Raw genomic sequence first — 21,722 nt, 5'->3', positions numbered from 1 at the left:
AAATACAGGAGGCTACCGGCATAATCCAGATGAAAAGTGGTAATCCTAGGTGAGGCAGATGATATAAGAAATGTAATTTCAAGACAAATTATAAAGACTGAATTTCCAGAATGTTTGAATGTATAGCAGGAGAGAAAAAAATAATTAAAGGATGACTCTTAGCTTTCTGATTCGATAGATTGACAGTACAGGAAAACCAAGAGTCCTTTCAAAATGTATTAAGTCTGATGTAATCAAGATAATAGTGCCTCACATTTATTGTTTACTATTATGTCAGACATTGTTCTCAGTGCTCTATACGGATGTCATTTAATTGCCACAACAATTCTATTATAATTCTCATTTCCACAAATGAGGGACCTGAGAACTGAGAAGTTTGAACCTTTTTAAGAAACATTAAAATGCTGAAATATATTACAGTCCCTATCAAACCTAGGAAATTTGATCCAGAGTGCATGCTCTTAAAACTCAGGCTACACTGTACTATGATGTTTGTGAAAAATCCAAGTAGGTATGTAAAATAAGGTTAAATAAATAAGTCTGGCATTCAGCAAAGGAATTTGGATCAAAGACATAGATTTCAAAATTACTGGACTAAAGATAGCATTGAAGAGCTATGGAAACAGATTACAGTACTTAGCAAAGGAATGGAAACACATAAGAGAAGGTTTTGGATAAAGCCCCAAGGAACTTCAACATTTAAAGCCTGTGTAGAGAAAATAAGAGCAAGTGAGAAGTGATTAGTAAACAGAGAATAGGATTCTGATAAAAGTCAAGACAGGAGAAGGCAGTCAACAACTTTCAATATTGAGATAAGGTTTATTAATGAAAACAAAGATAGGTGAAGAGTGGTTTGGTTACCCTGAAGTCATTGGCGATTCCTGGAGATTTCAAGGGGGAAACGGTGGTGGGAGAAGCCTGACTGACTGTCATGAAGGTACAGTGCCATGAGTAAACTCAGAGAAAAGAGAGATGATGCTTATCGAAAAGTCATTTAAAGACTATTAGGCTGAAAGAAAAATTGGAAGCACAACAGTAGAGTCAAGAGAAAGTTCTGAGTTTGTTTTTAGTTTATTTAAAGACGGAAAATATTATAACACGCTCCAGTGCTTTCCCACGAGAAAAGGGAAGATTGATTCAGAAAAGAGAAGAGAAAAGTGAATTAGCAAAGTCGTGAGAAGTGGGAGTAGGGAAGGGCTCCAAAATACAGCCAAAAGGATTGGTTACTGAAGGAAGTGGGACTCTCTAACAGGAAGGAACAAATATATATTCATTAATTGGGTGATGGACAGACTTGGCATTCATTTCAATCTGATGAGATATACTTCTGCAAATAAATATGATGTAAGGACCTCAGATGACAATATGTGTAGAATGGGGCATTTGATTTTGAGGTGGGAGCAAAAAGTATGAATGAAATAATTTGCAGTATGGGAATTCAGGCCTTCCAGAGAAAATTAGTAGGATAAATGCTAATTACTAAATGCCTATTTATGAATGGAATGGTAAATGAATTAGTTCAGATGAGTACCTAGCAACGGATTCAATAATAGTTGTTAAAATGCCTTGGTATTCTTCTCATCTGCTATGCTCTGTGACTCATGTAGAGTACTAGTATGTATCTGCTAAAGACATCCAAATATAGCTCTCATATCCAGATAAATCTTATCTAGTCATTAAATCTATATTCACAAATTACTACCAGATAAATTAATCTATAATACCCCCAAAATCAAACCCTCAACATTCCCAAACTATTCTCAAATTTCCCTCCAACATGTTCTTTCACATAATTTCCTAATCCAAGAGGATTATAGAATCTAGCAGCCTAGGTGAAACACTTTTAAGTCTTTTACAATACTCATTATGTTCAACTGCACCACATACTCAAAGTTATTTTTTAAAATAATTTTTTAAAGTGATATTCACATAAAATTAGATTCTTAAAGTGCACAATTCAGTGGCACTGATCACATTAACAGTGTTGTGCAACCACCCTATTTATCTGGTTACAAAATATTTCCATTACTCTAAAGTCAGTCTTTTATCCATTAAGCAGTTTCTTCATATTCTCCACTCCACAGCCAGTGGTAACCACTAATCTTCATTCTATCTCTATGGATTTAATTACTCTGGATATTTCATATAAATGATTTACACAATACAATTTTGTTTCTGGCTTCTTCCACTTAACATAAAGTTTTGAGATTCATCTACATTATAGCACGTATCAGTACTTTGTTCCCTTTTTTCAGCTACATAATATTCCATGCATGTGCAGAGCATTATTTGTTTATCCATTCATCTTTTTGGTTGTTTTATACCTTCTGGCTATTGTGAACACTGCTTCTATGAACATTGTTATATTAGAGTTCTCCAGATGAATAGAACCAATAAGATATATATGAAGAGACTCATTAAAGGAATTGGTTCATGGTACTATCAAGGTCAAGAAGCCCTACAATCTGCCCTCTGAAAGCTGGAGTAACAGGAAAAGTTGGTGATTTAATTTAATGTCGGAGTTGGGGAGGCTGATGGTGTAAGTCCCCATATGAGTCTGAAAACCTGAGAACAAGGAGCACCAAAGTCCAAGGGCAGAAGAAGATGAAGACTCCAATTAAGCAGAGACAGTGAATTCGCCCTCACTCACCTTTCTGAGCTTTTTAAGCCTTCAGTGGACTGGATGGTGCCCTGGAACTGATGAGAGTGATCTTCCTTTATGCAGTCCACTTATTCAATGCTAACGTCTTCTGGAGATGCCCACACAGAGGCACCTAGAAATAATATTTTACCAGATATCTGGGCATCTCTTAGCCTAGTCAAGCTAATACATAAAATAAACCACACATGTACGTACATGTACTTGTTTTGAGTAACCATCTTCAGCTCTATTGAGTATACAACCTAGAGTGGAAATGCCAGGTCATATGGTAATTATTTTAAATTTCTGAAGAATTGCTAAATGGTTTCCACAGCAGCTATACCATTTTACATTCCCAAACAGTGAAATGGGGGTTCTAATATTACTGTATCTTCACTCACATTTGTTACCGACTACCTTTTTTTATTTTAGCCATCCTAGTAGAAATAAAGTGGCATCTCATTGTGGTTTTGATTTGCATTTCCTTAATGACTAATATTGTTGAGACCTTTCCATGTGTTTGTTGGTCATTTTGTGTATCTTCTTTAGAGGAAAGTCTGAGTTTTTTGCCCACTTTTCACTTGGTTTGTTGTTGTTGAGCTGAATTTTTAACATATTCTAGATAAGAGGCCCTTATGAAATACAGATTTGCAAATAATTTTTCCCATTCTATAGGGTTATCTTTTCACTTTCTTTTCAGATTTTTCAAGATTTTATCTTTAAGTAGTCTCTACAACCCGACATGAGATTCAAACTTAAAACCCTGAGATCAAGAGTCGCATGTTCTACTGACTGAGCCAGCCTTGTGCCTCTTCACTTTCTTGATAACATCTTGGGATGTACAGAGATTCAAATTTTGATGCCATCCAATTGCCTACTTTTTCTTTGGTTGCTTGTCCTTTTGGTGTCATATCCACGTCCAAAGACATGAAGATTTACCACTGTATTTTCTTCTAAGAGTTTACAATTTATCTCTAATATTGAGGTCACTGATCCATTTTGAGTTAATCATTTATATGGTATAAAGGAACGGGTCAACTTTATTCTTCTGCATGTACATATCCGGGTGTCTCAGCACTATTTGTTGAAAAGCTATTTTTTTCACCCTTGTCAAAAATCAATTGACCTTAGATATATAGACTTATTTCTGGACTTTCAATTCGATTTCTTTGTTATATAGGTCTATAACTGTGCCACTATCATGACTATTATAGGCTTGTAGTAGAATACTTTAAAATCACAAAGTATGAATCCCTCAATATTGTTATTTTTTCTTTCAAGATTATTTTGGCTATGCAAGTCTATATGAATTTTAAGAATAAACAATTTTTAAAGTACTTTGTGTTGTATGGAAACCAATTTGATAATAAATTTCATATTAAAATAAATAAAGTATTTGTAAAATCTCCATGTCCTTTTCAGTATAATTTTTCATTCTCAAATTGAAACTTTCCATCAACTTAATTTTATTTATTGTCTAAGATTCCATGAAAAATAGGGGCATTCAAAAATTATTAAGTTATAACAGGGCACCTGGGTGGCTCAGTCGGTGAAGTGTCCAACTCATGATTACAGATCAGGTCATAAGTCCAGAGTCATGAGATCAAGCCCTGTGTCAGGCTCCACACTGAGCATGGAGCATGGTTAAAATTCTCTCCCACTGCCCCTCTCCCCCACTCATGCTCTGTAATAAATAAACAAACTAATGTTAAAACAAAAATATTTGTATTGTTATCACTCCTCTCTCTGATGCCATATCAACTTATTATGTCAGCAAATTGTATTTAAAAATGTAAGAGAAGGTAAAGAATACAAAAGCATAATACATTTGGAAGATTAACCTAATAAGAATTTTAAATTGCCTCATCAACCACACATCATACATAAATAAAATCATATTATCAATAAAAAACCTTAAATAGTAACAGTTTATATACAATGATTTGAAAACTATACTAGGATTTTTATTGGCTGTTCATATAAGAACTCATTAATATTGTAGGGGCGCCTGGGTGGCGCAGTTAAGCGTCCGACTTCAGCCAGGTCACGATCTCGCGGTCCGTGAGTTCCAGCCCCGCGTCAGGCTCTGAGCTGATGGCTCAGAGCCTGGAGCCTGCTTCCGATTCTGTGTCTCCCTCTCTCTCTGCCCCTCCCCCGTTCATGCTCTGTCTCTCTCTGTCCCAAAGATAAATAAACGTTGAAAAAAAAATTTAAAAAAATATTGTAAAAAATGACCATTTGAGACATCTAAAATTAGCAATCTTTAGGTAGATGCTCACAATTTATTACAATGAACTACATTACCTATAAAAAGTGCTTTCTGCAGTAATGGAGAATGAGCATTGAGTTCGAAACATGATACCCTCTGAAGACAGATATGTGGCTCAGTGGTAACAGTAAACACATTCTCAAAAAACTACTTCTATCAATAAATGCCCTACATACAAATATAATTGAGTAACTTTCTAAATAAGGTACTGTAAAATAACAGACATAAGATTTATTTCTTCTGTTTGACATTATTCTGTTATAACCAAAAGATTTATTAAATTCTATGGTAATTAGCCCAACTTATAGTTCTGTGTAAATGCTTAGACCTATGCTTAGCAAACACAGATATCTGAAGTTTTACATCATTACAAACAATCTAGTCTGATATTCTAAGAAACAAAAATCTAAATGCCCTACAAATCACTAGAAGAAAGTCACTTATTTTTATTTAGATTAGCATTTTAGATTACTATAGAGAATTCAGTAAGAAAGTAAACCATTCAGTGTATAAATGCCAAATCCTGCCTGCAAAATAACACTTTAAAAGACTTAAAACTAGGTGGATGCCTTACGTTTTACGCGTGAAGAAACACAAATGAACAGAAAAGGCCAACAAATTTTTCAGCAGCTGGAAATGCTAAATTTAATTACTGAAAAGAAATCATGCAGAGAAGCTGGCTGACAAACAAGATTTACAGTGAATGCAGGAAGTCATGTCACAGTATCGAGATATTTTCAGTAGCCACTGATAAACAGAAACCCAGATTCAAGGAATGTATGGATAATATAGATTATCCCAAAAACTGAAGTTTTGAACAGCATGAAAACAGAGCATGCTGTTAGCCCAACAACAAGAAAGTATGTTTTTTTTAAAAAAACATTTAAAGAGAAGATTTGTTATTACTCTGATAATAGTTTAGTTTATATAGAATATGAACAACAAAATAAGCAATGCCATTTTTCAGTAATTAGAAAAACCAATTAAAGCACTATTGAGAGTAAATGAATATGCTGTGAATAATTCCTGTTAAAAAAAATAATGATTGGAGAATTTTATGTGGCTCTGTATAACAGATCTCTGACACAAAAATTTTATTTATTCTACAACTTGGAATTTTAGTGCTTAAAACAGATAGATATAGATAGATACATAAATATATACATACATTAACACAGATATACATATGGATAAATAATACTGCATTGTATTGATATACCACATTTTCTTTATCCATTCATCAGTTAATGAACATTTGGGTTAATTCCAGTTTTGGTAATTATGAATAATGCAGCTATGAACATTCCTGTTCAAGGTTTTGTGTGGACATGTTTTCAATACCCTTGGATATATACCTACGAGTAGAATCACTGGATCATAGAGTACCTCTCTTTTTAAACATCTGAGGAACTGCCAAACCATATTCCAAAGTGGCTATACCATTTAATATTCACACCATTAGCATATGAGGTTCTAATTTCATTACATCTTCACCAACTCATGTTATTAGCTGGCTTTTTTATTATAACCTTCCTGGTGCTTTGAAGTAGTATCTCATTGTGGTTTCAGTTCTCATTTCCTTAATAAATAAAGAAGTTGAGCATCTTTTCATGTGCTTAATATTACCCATTTGTCTATTACCCTTGGAGAAATACCTATTCAAATCCTCTACCTATTTTTAAATTATGTTATTATGTCTTCTGATCTATCTACCTATGTTATAAGTATTTGAAAATCAGCAGTCAGTTCCTATTCACACTGTCTATAGATTTTTGAAACTGATGACAGGTACACAGGTAACCAATTTATACAGCTTACTTGGGGCTTCTTCACCTACTTTATATCTTCTACATAATAGCACACAAATAAGCACGAGACATCCCTTATTCCATTAACCTTGACTCTTTCGTTGAACCTGGTGACAATCCACACATTGGAAGTTGCTATCTCCTTATGGTAACTTTATCGGTACCTTTGAGTGCCCAAGGGACATGCTTCTTGAAGTCCACTCTATGGATTTGCTTATGAATACTGATTTGTGTATTCCCTGTTCACTACCCTACTGATGGCAGAACAGTCCTTCTCTCCACCCTTCTTTGCAAAAGCCATTCTACTGAACCCAGGTTGGCAAGGAAGAGCATGAAGTATACTAAGAGAAGAAAAGAAGCAAGGTGAATAAAATTTCCATGTTGCCTGGAGGCAGAACAAGAGAAGTCCCTCTTAATTGCTGAACTCTAAAAGTTATTTCTATATTTCAGATACCAAACCCTTACTACATATAAGATTTGCAAATATGTTCTTCCATTCTAAAGGTTAACTTCTCTTTCTTCCCAGTATATTTTAAATCCCAAACACTGTTAATTTTTATTAAAGTCCAATTTATCTATTTTTTCATTGGTTGTGATTATTAGTTTTAAAATCTAGAAGACAGGAAGAATTACTATGACTATGACAAAAAGGAACATAAGCAGGGGCAGACAATATGTAATTCAGGTTGGAACACATAAATTATTATTTTTTATCTTTCTGAATGAACTGTAGTATGCAATCTATGACTTTTTCACCCAAAATTGTAGTTATCATTTAAAAAAAAGTTTTATTTAAAAATATAAACCATTACTTCCCCAGTGACATTCTAAACTTTGACAATATTCATGCATTAATTATAACCACAAAGCAATTTTGAAACGTATTTTTTTAAGTTTATTTATTTTGACAGTGGGGTTAAGGGGCAGTGAGAGAAATGGAAAGAGAGAATCCCAAGCAGGCTCGCACTTTCAGCACAGAGCACAACGTGGAGCTCAATCCCACAAACCATGAGAATCATGACCTGAGCCAAAATCAAGAGTCAGATGTTTAACTGACTGAGCCACCCAAGTCCCATAGAATTTTGTATTTTAAAAATTAGACTAAGGGGCAGCGCCTGGGTGGCTCAGTTGGTTAAGCTCCCAACTGCGGCTCAGGTCATGATCTCTTGATTCCTGGGTTCGAGCCCCACATCTGGCTCTGTACCACAGCTCAGAGCCTGGAGCCCACTTCAGATTCTGTGTCTCTGTCTCTCTGCCTCTCCCCCTCTCTGTGCTCTGTCTCTCCCTCTCTCGCTCTCTCTCAAAAATAAACAAACGTTAAAAATGTTTAAATTTAATTAATTTAAGTTAAAATTAATAGCATAGGTATATTAATGAATTCTCAATGCTCCACAAAGTGGATCTGCCACTATTTACTGAATTGTCCATTAATTTTTGGACATTATGACATTTACCAATATTTTTCTGCTATATTTATTACGGTGACATTTTCAAGGATATAAATGTTTTGTGCTAAATTATTTACATAAAAAATTCAAAATAAAAGTTAAGTCAAAGATAGGCCTCCTTTTAAAGATCTTTCCAAGGGGTGCCTGGGTGGCGCAGTCGGTTGAGCGTCCGACTTCAGCCAGGTCACGATCTCGCGGTCCGGGAGTTCAAGCCCCGCGTCGGGCTCTGGGCTGATGATGGCTCAGAGCCTGGAGCCTGTTTCTGATTCTGTGTCTCCCTCTCTCTCTGCCCCTCCCCCGTTCATGCTCTGTCTCTCTCTGTCCCAAAAATAAATAAACGTTGAAAAAAAAATTTTTTAATAAAAAAAGATCTTTCCAAAACAACTGTACTCATGGCTCCTGCATGGCTCAGATAAGCATCTGACTCTTGATTCAGCTCAAGTCATGATCTCGAGTCATGAGATCAAGCCCTTTGCCAAACCTGGAAATTCCTTGGGATTCTCTCATTCCCTCTCTTTCTGTCCCTACCCCACTCACACTCTCTCTCTCAAATTAAAAACCACACAAAACAAAAAAAAGAACTGTACTCAAGTAATGTTACAAGTAACATGTCCATTCAATTTTCCTAACAGCTTACTAGCATCCAGGTATAAAAGGAATAGTTGTCACCTTATTTTGCATTTTCCATAACTGACAAGCCATACTTTGTTTCCAATCTCCATCTTCCCCTCACTTATTTCTATTTTTATATATTTAAGTATTATTACATCATATCTCATTCAAATGGTTTCCTAAATTTATTTTCAGTTTTTATGTTTGTTATTTTGGTCATACAAGTGTCTACAATGATGAATTAATAAATCTATTCTTCTTAGATTGTCTGGTATTTTGGAACTCTGGAAAACTACTTGTTGAAAACAACCTGTTATGCTGTTATGTGTCAGACACCTAATACAATTTCCACATTTAATTTTCATAAAGCTAATCATGCATTACTGAACATCTTGAAGAACAACCTAGTATAGTTATCATTTCAAATTGGACAGATATCATTTCTCTCAGTCCTTTAGAACTCCCCAGTGGAAATTTTACCATGATTATACATCAGGGTAATGTGGTTTAATTAATTTATTAATTTTAAAAAAGCTTTAAATAAAAACACAAAATGAATGTAAAAGGAGAGAAAAACATAGCTATCCAAAGATGTCACTGAATTAGAAAACAATTAAGTCAAACAATCAAAAAATAAGTCCAACAAAAACCTCCATCTGGTAAGATTTACCCATGTAATATAAGAGAATCGAAAAAAAATTAGTAATATAGAGCATTATTATAGATTACCATAATTAAAATTTTGTAATCCTAATAAAGTAAAATAGAAAATTCAGTAGACACCTACAGACATACATATCAACAAAATGCACACTAAAAAATTATAACTGTAGCATTTTTCATAATACCAGGAGAAAAGGAAAAACATAAATGTTTAATTATGGAATCTAGCATTATAATAAATATACCAAGAGTATAGTACACAAAAATACAATTACTGTGTAAAGTAAGAAAAATAAGGAATCTCAGTAAAAGCTGATAATGCTAAGATACAGTTTTAAGTTAAAAACAGCTGGTGCAAAAAAAAGTATGTACACTATGCATTCATCTGTGTAAAAAGACATGGCGTATTTGTACTCCCTATATTGAATATCTCTAGGAAAATAGCCAAAGAACTGATAATACAGATTCCCAAGGGAAAAGGCTGCAATGACGTTTTTCCTATAACGACTTTTGTGTAGTTAGAAATATGAATATATTAGCAATATTTTAAAAGCTAATAAAAAACTCACAGGGATGTTGGCATCTTAATAGAATACACAAAACTTGACAATCTATTGCTCCACTCCTAACAATGACAAAATACAAATAAATAAAAAAGAACCAAACTCCAGAAAGTAACTTTTGTAGAAGAGAACAGACCCTCAGCTATTTTTATCTCCAGAAGAGCTACAACTTGAATAATTGAAAACATTATGCTAATAAAAGAAATCATCATAAAACACCACATATTATATGATACCGTGATTCTAATTACATGAAATGGTGAGAAAGGCCAAATCTGTAGAGACAGAAATTAGATAAATAATTGTCTAAATTTGTGAATATTGGTGGCTGGTAATAGGTAGAGGATTTCTTTCAGGATAATAAAAATTGTGATGATGGTCTGACTCTGAATGTACTAAAAGCCAAGGAATTGCACATTAAGATGGGTTAACTATATGGTCTGTGAATTGTAGCTCATTAGTTTTTACATCATGCAGTATGGAACTTTTAACTTTTCTTTAAGTTTTGGTTGATCCAACTTAAAAAAAAATTAAGACACTAAATGACTAATTTATTATAATGTACAGTCCCTGAATGGATCATTTTCAGGACAAGTAGCTGTTAATGACATTTTTACATGAAAAGGCAAATTGGAATGTAGGCTAGATATCAGAGATAATAGTCAATTATAACTTTTTATAAATAGTAATGATGTAACCATATAGAGAAATATCCTCAGGTTTGAGAAATTCATACTGAGGTATTAGGTGGTCATTAGTCACGTGGTCTATAATTTACTTTAAAACACTTAAGTAAAAAAACAAGGCATACATGGCAAAATGTTACAACTGTTAAGTCTAAATGAGGAGTCTTCATTATACTTCTACTTTTATATATTTATTTAAACTTAATACTGAAAAGTTTTTACTTTTCACACAACTTAAAAAAAATGTTGCATTAGCTTAATGACTGTGATGAGAAAAAGGAAAAATGTATGGAACACAAGAGAATCATTTGAAAGAAGCCTTAACAGGCAAGACTAATATCATAAAAAGAAAGCCTCATTTAACAACAACAACAGTAAAATGATATTGGAAAAACTGGCTAAAGTATTTGATAATATCAAAATAGAGACTTGTACAATGCAAAGAAAAATATCTGAGATATTTTAAAAACTAAAACTGAGGTTTATATCCATAGCAAATGTTGAAGAATATTTAAATGATCTTGAAATGAGAAAAAACCTTAGCCTAGAAATAATGAAAACAATGATAAAGGAAATCCTTTGAATTATGTTCTATTAAATTTTAAATGACTATAAATGTATAATAAACATAATGACAGTAAATAAATTATGGGGAAACATACTATAACAAATAAAGGTTAATACCTATAAAATATAAAGCCACTGTATAGGAAGAAAATAATCATTAAGAAAATAACATTTATTTTCTTTGCATAAGCAATGGAAATAATAGATATTTAAAAGAATAAAACTCATAATGAAGCACTGTTGAAGCTCATCAGTAATAAAAATCATGTGGACTATAAAACAAGAGTTCATAAGCTTTTACTTATCAAACTTAAAACTATTCAATTATGGGAATAGTGCAGTGAAATGGAAAAAGTGTATGAGATGAAAAGTTTTCAAAAGAAATTTCTCAGTATGAATTAACATACTCACAAGAACTCAAACTCTGATACCAGATTTTCACTTAAATGAACTCAGCCTACTTAAAAAATGAGAAATGCAAATAAAAATTTATTAACATTGATATTCTTCAAAGTTTTGTTTATAATAGAAGAAATATAGAATTTAAGTATCTATGAATAAAAACTATTAAAATTACTTATTACACATTTGTATCAGGAAACATTACACAGTTATTACAAATCATGTTTTCAAAAAATATTTCATAATGGCAAACCGCACATAAATTATTTTCATATCAGATTTTACATATATATTGTAAATATTTATTTTTGAGACAGAAAGAGAGTACAAGCAGGGGAGAGACAGAGCGAAAAGAGAGAAAAGGGAGAGAGAATTTCTAGCAGGCTCTGAGCTGTCAGCACAAAGCCTGACACAGGGCTCAAACTCACAAACTGTGAGATCATCACCTGAGCCGATAACAAGAGTAGGATGTTTAACCAACTGAGCCACCCAGGCACCCAAGATTTTTAATATTTTTAAATATTGAAGTATAACTAACAATGTTATATTATTTTCAGGTGTACTACACATTGGCTTAACAATTCTATACACTGCGCCAAGCTCACCATGATAAGTGCACTCACCATCTGTCACCATATAGTCAATAAAATGTTAATGACTATATTTTCTATGCTACACTTTACATCTCTGTGACTTATTTATTTCATAAATGAAAATTTACTCCTCTTGATCCCCTTCATCTGTTTCACTGATCCCCAACCATCTACTCCCTAGCAACCACTACTTTGTTCTCTGTGTTTAAGAGCCTGTTTCCTGGTTTGCTTTTTCATTTGTTTCTTAGATTCTGCAAAAAAGAGAAATCACATGGTAATTCTCTTTCTCTGACTTATTTCACATTGAATAATCCCCTCTTTGTTGCAAATAGCAAAATTTCACTCCTAAATATATACCTGGGGCACCTGGTTGGCTCATTCAGTTAAAGCATCTGACTCTTGATTTCCGCTCAGATCGTGATTTTCACGGTTCATGGGTTTGAGCCCATGAACTCCACACTGACAGCACGGAGCCTACTTGGGATTCTCTCTCTCCCTCTCTCTCTACCCCTCTCCCACCCACTCCCTCTGTCTCAAAATAAGTAAATAAATATTTATGTGTATACACATACACACACATACGTGTGTGTGCACATGCACACACAAACACACACATACACACACACACACACACCTTTATCCATATATGAAAAATCTACAGTTGACATAATACTCAGTGGTAAAAAAAACTAACAGCCTTTCCTCCTAAGATCAGGAACAAGAAAAAGATGTTCACTCTCACCATTTTAATTTAACACAATACTGGAAGTCTTACCCACGGCAATCACACAACAAGAATAAAGAAGAGTCATCCACACTGGTAAGGAAGAAGTTAAACTGTCACTCTTTGCAGATGGCATGATACTATATATACAAAACCTAAAGACTCCTCCAAAAACTACTAGAACTATTCAATAAAAGAACTGAGTAAAGTTGCAGCATAAAAAATTAATACCCAGGAATTGGTAATGTCTCTATACACTAATAACGAGGTAGCAGGAGAGAAATTAAGAAAACAATCCCATTTACAATTGAATAAAAAGAATAAAACTCCTAGGAATAAAACTAACCAAGAAGGTGAAAGACCTGTACTCTGAAAACTGTAAACACTATTGAAAGAAATTCAAGGTGACATACACAAATGGAAAGATACTTCACAACCATGGATTAGAAGAATTAATATGGTTAAAATGTCCGTAATACCCAACACAATCTATGGATTCAGTGCAATCCTTACCAAAATACTAATAAGCATTTTTCATAGAACCAGAACAAATAATACTAAAATTTGTATGGAACCACAAAAGACCCCAAAAAGCCAAAGCAATCTTGAGAAAGAACAACAAAGCTGAAGGCATCACAATCCCAGATTTCAAAATATGCTACAAAGCTGTAGCAATCAAAACAGTATGGTACTGGCACAAACAGACATACAGATCTGTGAAGCAGAAGAGAGCCCAGAAATAAACCCATGCTTATATGGTCAATTAATCTATGACAAAGGAAGCAAGAATATATACAACAAAGAAAAGACATTCTCTTCAACAAATGGTGTTGGGAAAACTGGCAATTACATGCAAAAGAATGACTACACTATTATCTTACACCATACACAAAAATAAACCTAAGATGGATTAAAGACCTGCATGTAAACCTAAAACTCCTGGAAAAGAACATAAGTGGTAATTTCTTTCAAATGGTCTTAGCAACATTTTTCTAGGTATGTCTCCTAAGGCAAGGGAAACAAAAGCAACAATAAACTACTGGGACTACACCAAAATAAGGAGCTTTCACACAGCTAAGGAAATCATTAATGCAATCTACTGAATGGGAGAAGATATCTGCAAACACTATGCCCAATAAGGAGTTAATATCCAAAATATATAAAGAACATGTACAACTCTATACCAAACAAACAAACAAAAACAGACTAAAAAATGGGCAGAGGACCTGACAGACAGACATTTTTCCAAAGAAGACATACATGTTGGCTTTCCAAAGAAGACATACATGTTGGCTTTCCAAAGAAGCCAACAGGCATATGAAAAAATGCTGGACATCACTATTCATCAGGAATATGCAAATCAAATCAGAATGAGATATCACCTTATAGTATCAGAATAGCTAAAATAATAAAGACAAGAAAAAACAAGTGTTGACAATAACATGAAGAAAAAGGAACCCTCAGGCTTGGAGAAAACTGCGTTGTTGGTGAAAATGCAAATCGGTACAACTACTATGGAAAACAGTATGGAGGTTCCACAAAAAATTAAGAATAGAAATATCATATGATCCAGTAATTCCACTATTGGGTATTTACTCAAAAAAAAAGCTAATATGAAAAGTTATGTGCACCCCTATGTTTACCAAAGCATTATTTACATTAGCGAATATATGGAAGCAACCAAAGTGTCCATAAATAGGTAATGTTAAATTTTTTGGAAGTATCCTTAGGAGTCTAATTTGGTCAGTGGCAACATTCAGTAAATGAGTAGATTAGTATATGTGTATTTTAAAAAGACAACAGGATATACACAGGACTGTTAAATACTTTTGCAACCTCTGTTAAGACTAAAATTTTTTAAGTTACAATTTAAAAAGAAAACAAATGTAGATAAGCAGATTAAAGCAAGACAATAAATATTCCTTTAAATTTTTCATCATTTTCTAAGGTTTCTATTAAAACACGTATCACTTTTATAATTAGAAAAATAGGGGCGCCTGGGTGGCACAGTCGGTTAAGCGTCCGACTTCAGCCAGGTCACGATCTCACGGTCTGTGAGTTCGAGCCCCGCGTCAGGCTCTGGGCTGATGGCTCGGAGCCTGGAGCCTGTTTCCGATTCTGCGTCTCCCTCTCTCTCTGCCCCTCCCCCGTTCATGCTCTGTCTCTCTCTGTCCCAAAAATAAATAAAAACGTTGAAAAAAAAATTTTTAAAAAAAAAGAAAAGAAAAATAAACATTTATTTTAAAGAAAGTAAATGACATTAATCCCAAAAATTCAAATACTGAAAAGGTAAGTAGGATAATTCATGAAAATTAACCTTAAAACCGGTAGTTTAAGTCTCTATTATTACATTTTTAATTATGTTTCCTATACTTTCAGAACTGCCAAGTATATGTTAAATAATGTATTATTTTAACAGGAAAAACTTCATGATGCCATAAGGATATGAAGACACAGGTTACCCTGTTATGAGACCTGGGTTCTGGTTCAAAACCATCAGTTTCCTAGCTATGTGATCAACACCAAATCCCATTCGCTCAATCCGTCCTACATAGTTAACAGATCTGTTGTGGTGCCAAAATGAGAAAATGTATGTTAAATCACCTAATAGATGGTGTTAGGTCAAAAACAACATAGTCATAACTTTCTTTTAGATTACATGAATTCAAATCCTAGCTTTACCACTTACTAGCTGTATGACCTAGAACAAATCACCTTACCTGTCTGCGCTTCAGGTTTCCTTATCTGTATAAAGTACCTCAAAAGATTACTATAAAAATTTACTTTATTCTTGGTATAGGCTTAGATAAATATATGGTACTATATAAGGGTTTCTCAATTTTTAAACATTTTAAAGTACTGGATGGCTCAGTCAGTTGAGTGCCTGACAGCATAGGTCATGATCTCACAGTTTTGTGACTTTGAGCCCCAAATCAGTCTCTCTGCTGTAAGCACAGAGCCTGCTTTGGATCCTCTGCCTCCCTCTCTCTCTGCCCCTATCATGCTCGTGCTTTCTCTCCCTCTGTCAAAAGTAGATATACATGAAATCCTCAAAAAGACATTAGCCAACCGGATCCAACAATACATTAAAAAAATTATTCATCACGACCAAATGGGATTTATATCTGGGATGAAGGGATGGTTCAATATTCACAAAACAATCAATGTGATTCATCACATCAATAAAAGAAAGGACAAGAACAACATGATCCTCTCAATAGATGCAGAAAAAGCATTTGACAAAACATAGCATCCTTTCTTGATAAAAACCCTCAAGAAAGTAGGGATAGAAGGATCATACCTCGAGATCATAAAAGACATATATGAACAACCCAACGCCAATATCATCCTCAAGGGAGAAAAACTGAGAGCTTTCCCCCTAGGTCAGGAACAAGACAGGGATGTCCACTCTCACCACTGTTATTCAACACAGAATTGAAGTCTTTGCCTCAGCAATCAGACAACACAAAGGAATAAAAGGCATCCAAATTGGCCAGGAGGAGGCCAAACTTTCACTCTCCACAGATGACATAATACTTTATACAGAAAACCCAAAAGATTCCACCAAAAAACTGCTAGCACTGATCTATGAATTCAGCAAAGTCCCAGGATATAAAATCAATGCACAGAAATCGGTTGCATTCGTATACACCAACAATGAAGCAACAGAAAGTGAAATCAAGGAATTGATACCATTTATAACCGCACCAAAAACTATAAAATACCTAGGAATAAATCTAACCAAAGAGGTGAAAAATCTATCCAAACTATAGAGAAAGCTTATGAAAGAAACTGAAGAAGACACAAAAAACATGGAAAAATATTCTATACTCCTGGATAGGAAGAACAAATATTGTTAAAATGTCAATACTACCCAAAGCAATCTACATATTCAAAGCAATACCTATCAAATTAACACCATCTTTCTTCACAGAGCTAGAACACACAATCCTAAAATTTGTTTGGAACCAGAAAAGACCCCAATAGCCAAAGCAATCATGAAAGAGAAAACTGAAGCTGGAGGCATCAGAATCCCAGACTTCAAGCTGTATTACAAAGTTGTAATCATCAAGGCAGTATGGTACTGGCACAAAAACAGACACTCAGATCAATGGAACGGAATAGAGAACTCAGAAGTGGACCCACAAACATACGGCCAACTAGTCTTTGGCAAAGCAGGAAAGAGCATCCAATGGAATAAAGACAGTCTCTTCAGCAAGTGATGCTGGGAACACTGGACAGCGAAATGCGAGAATGAACCTGAACCACTTTCTTACACCATACACAAAAATAAACTCAAAATCATGAAAGACCTCAATGTAAGACAGGAAGCCATCAAAATCCTTGAGAGGAAAGCAGGCAAAAACCTCTCTGACCTTGGCTGCAGCAACTTCTTACTCAACGCATCTCTGGAGGCCAGGGAAACAAAAGCAAAAATGAACTACTGGGACCTCATCAAAATAAAAGGCTTCTGCACAGCAAAGGAAACAATCAGCAAAACTAAAAGGCAACCGACAGAATGGGAGAAGATATTTGCAAATGACATATCAGATAAAGGGTTAGTATCCAAAATCTATAAAGAACTTATCAAACTCAACACCCAAAAAACAAAGAATCTAGTGAAGAAAAGAGCAAAAGACATGAGTAGACACTTCTCCAAAGAAGACATCCAGATGGCCAACTGACACATGAAAACATGCTCAACATCACTCATCATCAGGGAAATACAAATCAAAACCACAATGAGAATACCACCTCACACCTGTCAGAATGGCTAACATTAACAACTCAGGCAACAACAGATGTTGGCAAGGATGCGGAGAAAGAGGAATCTCTATTGCATTGGTGGTGGGAATGCAAGCTGGTGCAGCCACTCTGGAAAACAGTATGGAGGTTCCTCAAAAAACTAAAAATAGAACTACCCTACGACCCAACAATTGCACTACTAGGCATTTATCCAAGGGATACAGGTATGCTGTTTCAAAGGGGTACATGCACCCTCATGTTTATAGCAGCACTATCAACAATAGCGAAAATATTAAAGAGCCCACATGTCCATCGATGGATGAATGGATGAAGAAGAGGTGGTATATCTATACAATGGAATATTACTTGGCATCAAATAGAATGAAAGCTTGCCATTTGCAACTATGTGGATGGAACTAGAGGGTATTATGCTAAGTGAAATTAGAGGAAGACAAAAATCATATGACTTCACTCATATGAGGACTTTAAGAGACAAAACAGATGAACATAAGGGAAGAGAAGCAAAAATAATATAAAAAAAAAGAGAAGGGGACAAAACATAAGAGACTCATAAATATGGAGAACAAATAGAGGGTTACTGGAGGGATGGTGGGAGGGGAGATGGGCTAAATGGGTAAGGGGCATTAGGAATAAACTCCTGAAATCATCACTGCACTACATGCTAACTTGGATGTAAATTTTTAAAAATTAAAGAAAAAAAAGTAAATATACATGAAAAATTTTTTTAATTTAAAGTGCTAAATTGGCAAAAAAAAAGTTCACTCTTTTATTAAAAAATTGTTTGCTAATGTGAAAATATATTTAAATCCTTCATCTAAAAGAAAAATATACAGATTTCTATATAAAGAATTAATCAAGCCTTATCATGGGATATTTTTCATAAAAACATTTGTCTTTAACACTTCAAATTAGCTTATTGGCCACTAGTTTGCAGTTTCACTGAAGCTAATAAGAAGTGAGTTCTGTATAGTAGATGAAACTCAAAGCAACATCAGTCAAAAGGACATTAAGAAATTCTTACTGAAGTGGATTTTAACTTACAAAGAGTCCTAAAAATTAAATTGTTATGTAACAATCTTGATCAAGTTTTCCAGATGTTATGAATTTAAATAAACTAAACTTTGAAAGATAATTTTTTTTAATAAAAATGGTGCAAACTGTACACCTAATACATATACCAATCATATTTACAAAACAGGGTCTAATGTTTTCCACAAAATGATTTTTAATAAACATTCCTCCACAACTATAAAATTAAAAAATAAAGCTAAGATGTACCCCTAATCAATGATGTCATGACACTCAAGGAACATCTACCTAAATCAAAATCAGATGTCAAGGATATCCCACTCAAATGATAATCACACAATGAACTAAAGAGGTATATTTCAGATCTACACTGTCACCAATACCCTGATAATAAATGAAACAAGTCAGCTGTTTTACAATCATAAATGGTATATAAATACATGACAACATCTCTTTGTTGCATGAGAAAGTAACTAGCAGTAGATAAAGTTCAGCCATTAGAATATAAGTGGTCTAGGACAAAATATGCATCTTGTAGAGTATTATTTAAGAGTTAAGATCAATACAGTTAGAAATATATCAAACATGAGTACGTCTCAATTAATCAGGGTTTTTTGGTATAAAAAACGGGAAGTATTTTTCTATTGAAGTAAAAGGCTAGTATGTAAAAAATACATCTTTGGTCTCTTAAAACTGAATCTCACATAGAACAGGTGAACAAATATATACATATTCTCTATTAAAATTTAGGTAATGATAAAATTTGTTAAGAAATACTTGTTTTTATTTAGGTATTTTACTGTCATGCTTTAAAATATTACCATATAATACAGCAAATCTCAGAGCAAGATGATAAAGATTAAAATAAAAAACTACTAGAGAAAACATAAAGCTAAATAGCTCAGAATAAAGCTGCTGTGTTTGCCAAAGATTAAATTCTATTTACACATTCTATAATGTGAACCAAATACATAGATTCCAGATTAAGAGATAAATTACCTATATCTGGATTCTACTTTTAACTCTGGGTTATCTTCTTTTATGCTGTTTCCTCATTCATAAAATGAGATATCATAGTTCTACCTCAGGGCTTTACTGTAAGGATTAAATTAGTTAACACTTACAAAGCACCCATAAGAGTGCCTCACACAACTTAAGGACTCAGGCAGTATTAGCTACTGTTGTCACCATTATCCTTAATCTGAACTGTGGGCATACACACAAGCATGGACACACACACTGCATCAAAACAGTTTAATTTTCTGCAAAGCACAATGTTTTATAAGTATTTTTACTCTTTTCAATTCCATACATATTCTCCTTTCTCATTCTCTCTCATTCATGCACATAAGAAAACATATAACACCACCACCATCATCAAGAATTCAAACAACAACAACAACAAAGAATTAAAAGCTCAACAAAGAACTACAAGCTCAACCCAGAGTTACAAAGTAACTTCTCCATAAGCAATTAGAAAGGACATTAAGAGATAAGTTCCAGGTTAGGATGGTAGGTTGAATAGGCAATTAACTTTTTTTTTCATTTCAATTCTTAATTGAAAAGAATTGAAAAAAATTTCAATTCTTAAAATATTAGCAAAGAAATTTTTTTGAACAAAAAAATTAATTAAAATAACTAAACAACAAAAGAAACATAACATAAAGCACCAAACATTAAATAATTGGTTGCCATGAACATAATAAACATACTGGAACTAGAACTAAGGGTGCAGCAAAGTTTAGTTCTTAACCATGTCTCATGTGCTGAAAGCAATAATGTTGACAAAATTCCAAGAATTTTTTTTAGTGTCTTCATATATGGAGACAAAGAAACTGAGCAGGTATCATCATTCTCTGCATCTTCTAATTGAAGATGCTGGAGAAACCTACAGGGCAAAAATAGGTGAAGCAAGGAAGCAAAAAGTAGCGCTAATTTCCCAGGACAGAAGGAGACTCAAGATTACTCTCTGAAATGATGGATAATGATTCAAAACCTAAACACATTTTTCCCTGATGAGATTTTTCCATAGCTTCTAATAAGCTGGAACAAACTTGGCAAAAGATATGTAAAATCTTACAAAAGAAAGCAAAACTTGGGTGTGCTCAAAAAGCCTCCTCAGGACACCTGGGTGGCTTAGTCAGTTAAGTGTCCATCTCTTGATTTTGGCTCAGGTCATGATCTCACGGTTTCAGCTCAGGTCATGATCTCATGGTTCATGGGATTGAGCCCCATGTAGGACTCTGCATTAAGGGCACAAAGAATGCTTGGGATTCTTTCTCTGCCCTTCCCCACCCTGTCTCCAAAAATAAATAAACTTAAAAAAAAAGCCTCCTAATCTATTTCAAAGAGCTCCCTCCAAATCTTTATGGTAAGTGATACAATACTGGGCAAATATCACATTGCAAAAATCAAACTGTAGCTCAGAGAGGGGAAAAATTAGCATTACATACAGTGGACAGAAGGGAAGAAGTCATTATGACATTCTGTTGGTTTAGACCTGTCTAAATATCTGTCTGGGCAAGACATTCTAAGCATGAACAAGATGAAAACTAAAAGCATTGCAGTGATGCAAACATATATCACCAATCAATGAATAAAAACACAAGCTAAATAGTAAAATATTTACATAAAACTGGAAGATTCTGTACAAATAACAATGACTCCTAAGAGAATATAACAAAAAGTAAAAGGAAATACTCCATGATTATTTTCTTCTAATGAACAACGTAACAAAAATATAACTGAAACACACACAAGGTTAAAATAAGTGAATAAGACAAAGAGAAAAGCTGAAGACCAAAATAAAACAAAGAATAAAACATTATCATTACAGACAAATAAACTACAAATATCAAGGACAATATGTAACACTAAAAATTTAATTACTGATGGCGAAAGATCAAAGAAATTAAAAGAACAAGGAACTGACATGAAACACAAAAAGAAA

At 33.9% G+C, this 21,722-nt stretch overlaps 1 protein-coding gene across 7 annotated transcripts in view; it reads right to left on the bottom strand.

The window, feature by feature from the left end:
- LRBA (LPS responsive beige-like anchor protein) overlaps positions 1-21,722 on the bottom strand; it is a 775,946-nt gene that overhangs the window by 427,831 nt on the left and 326,393 nt on the right. The window lies entirely within an intron of this gene.

This window comes from Felis catus, chromosome B1 (genome assembly GCF_018350175.1).
Source record: "Felis catus isolate Fca126 chromosome B1, F.catus_Fca126_mat1.0, whole genome shotgun sequence".
In the NCBI taxonomy this organism is placed as follows: domain Eukaryota; kingdom Metazoa; phylum Chordata; class Mammalia; order Carnivora; family Felidae; genus Felis; species Felis catus.
This window is presented reverse-complemented; position numbering and strand designations above follow the sequence as displayed.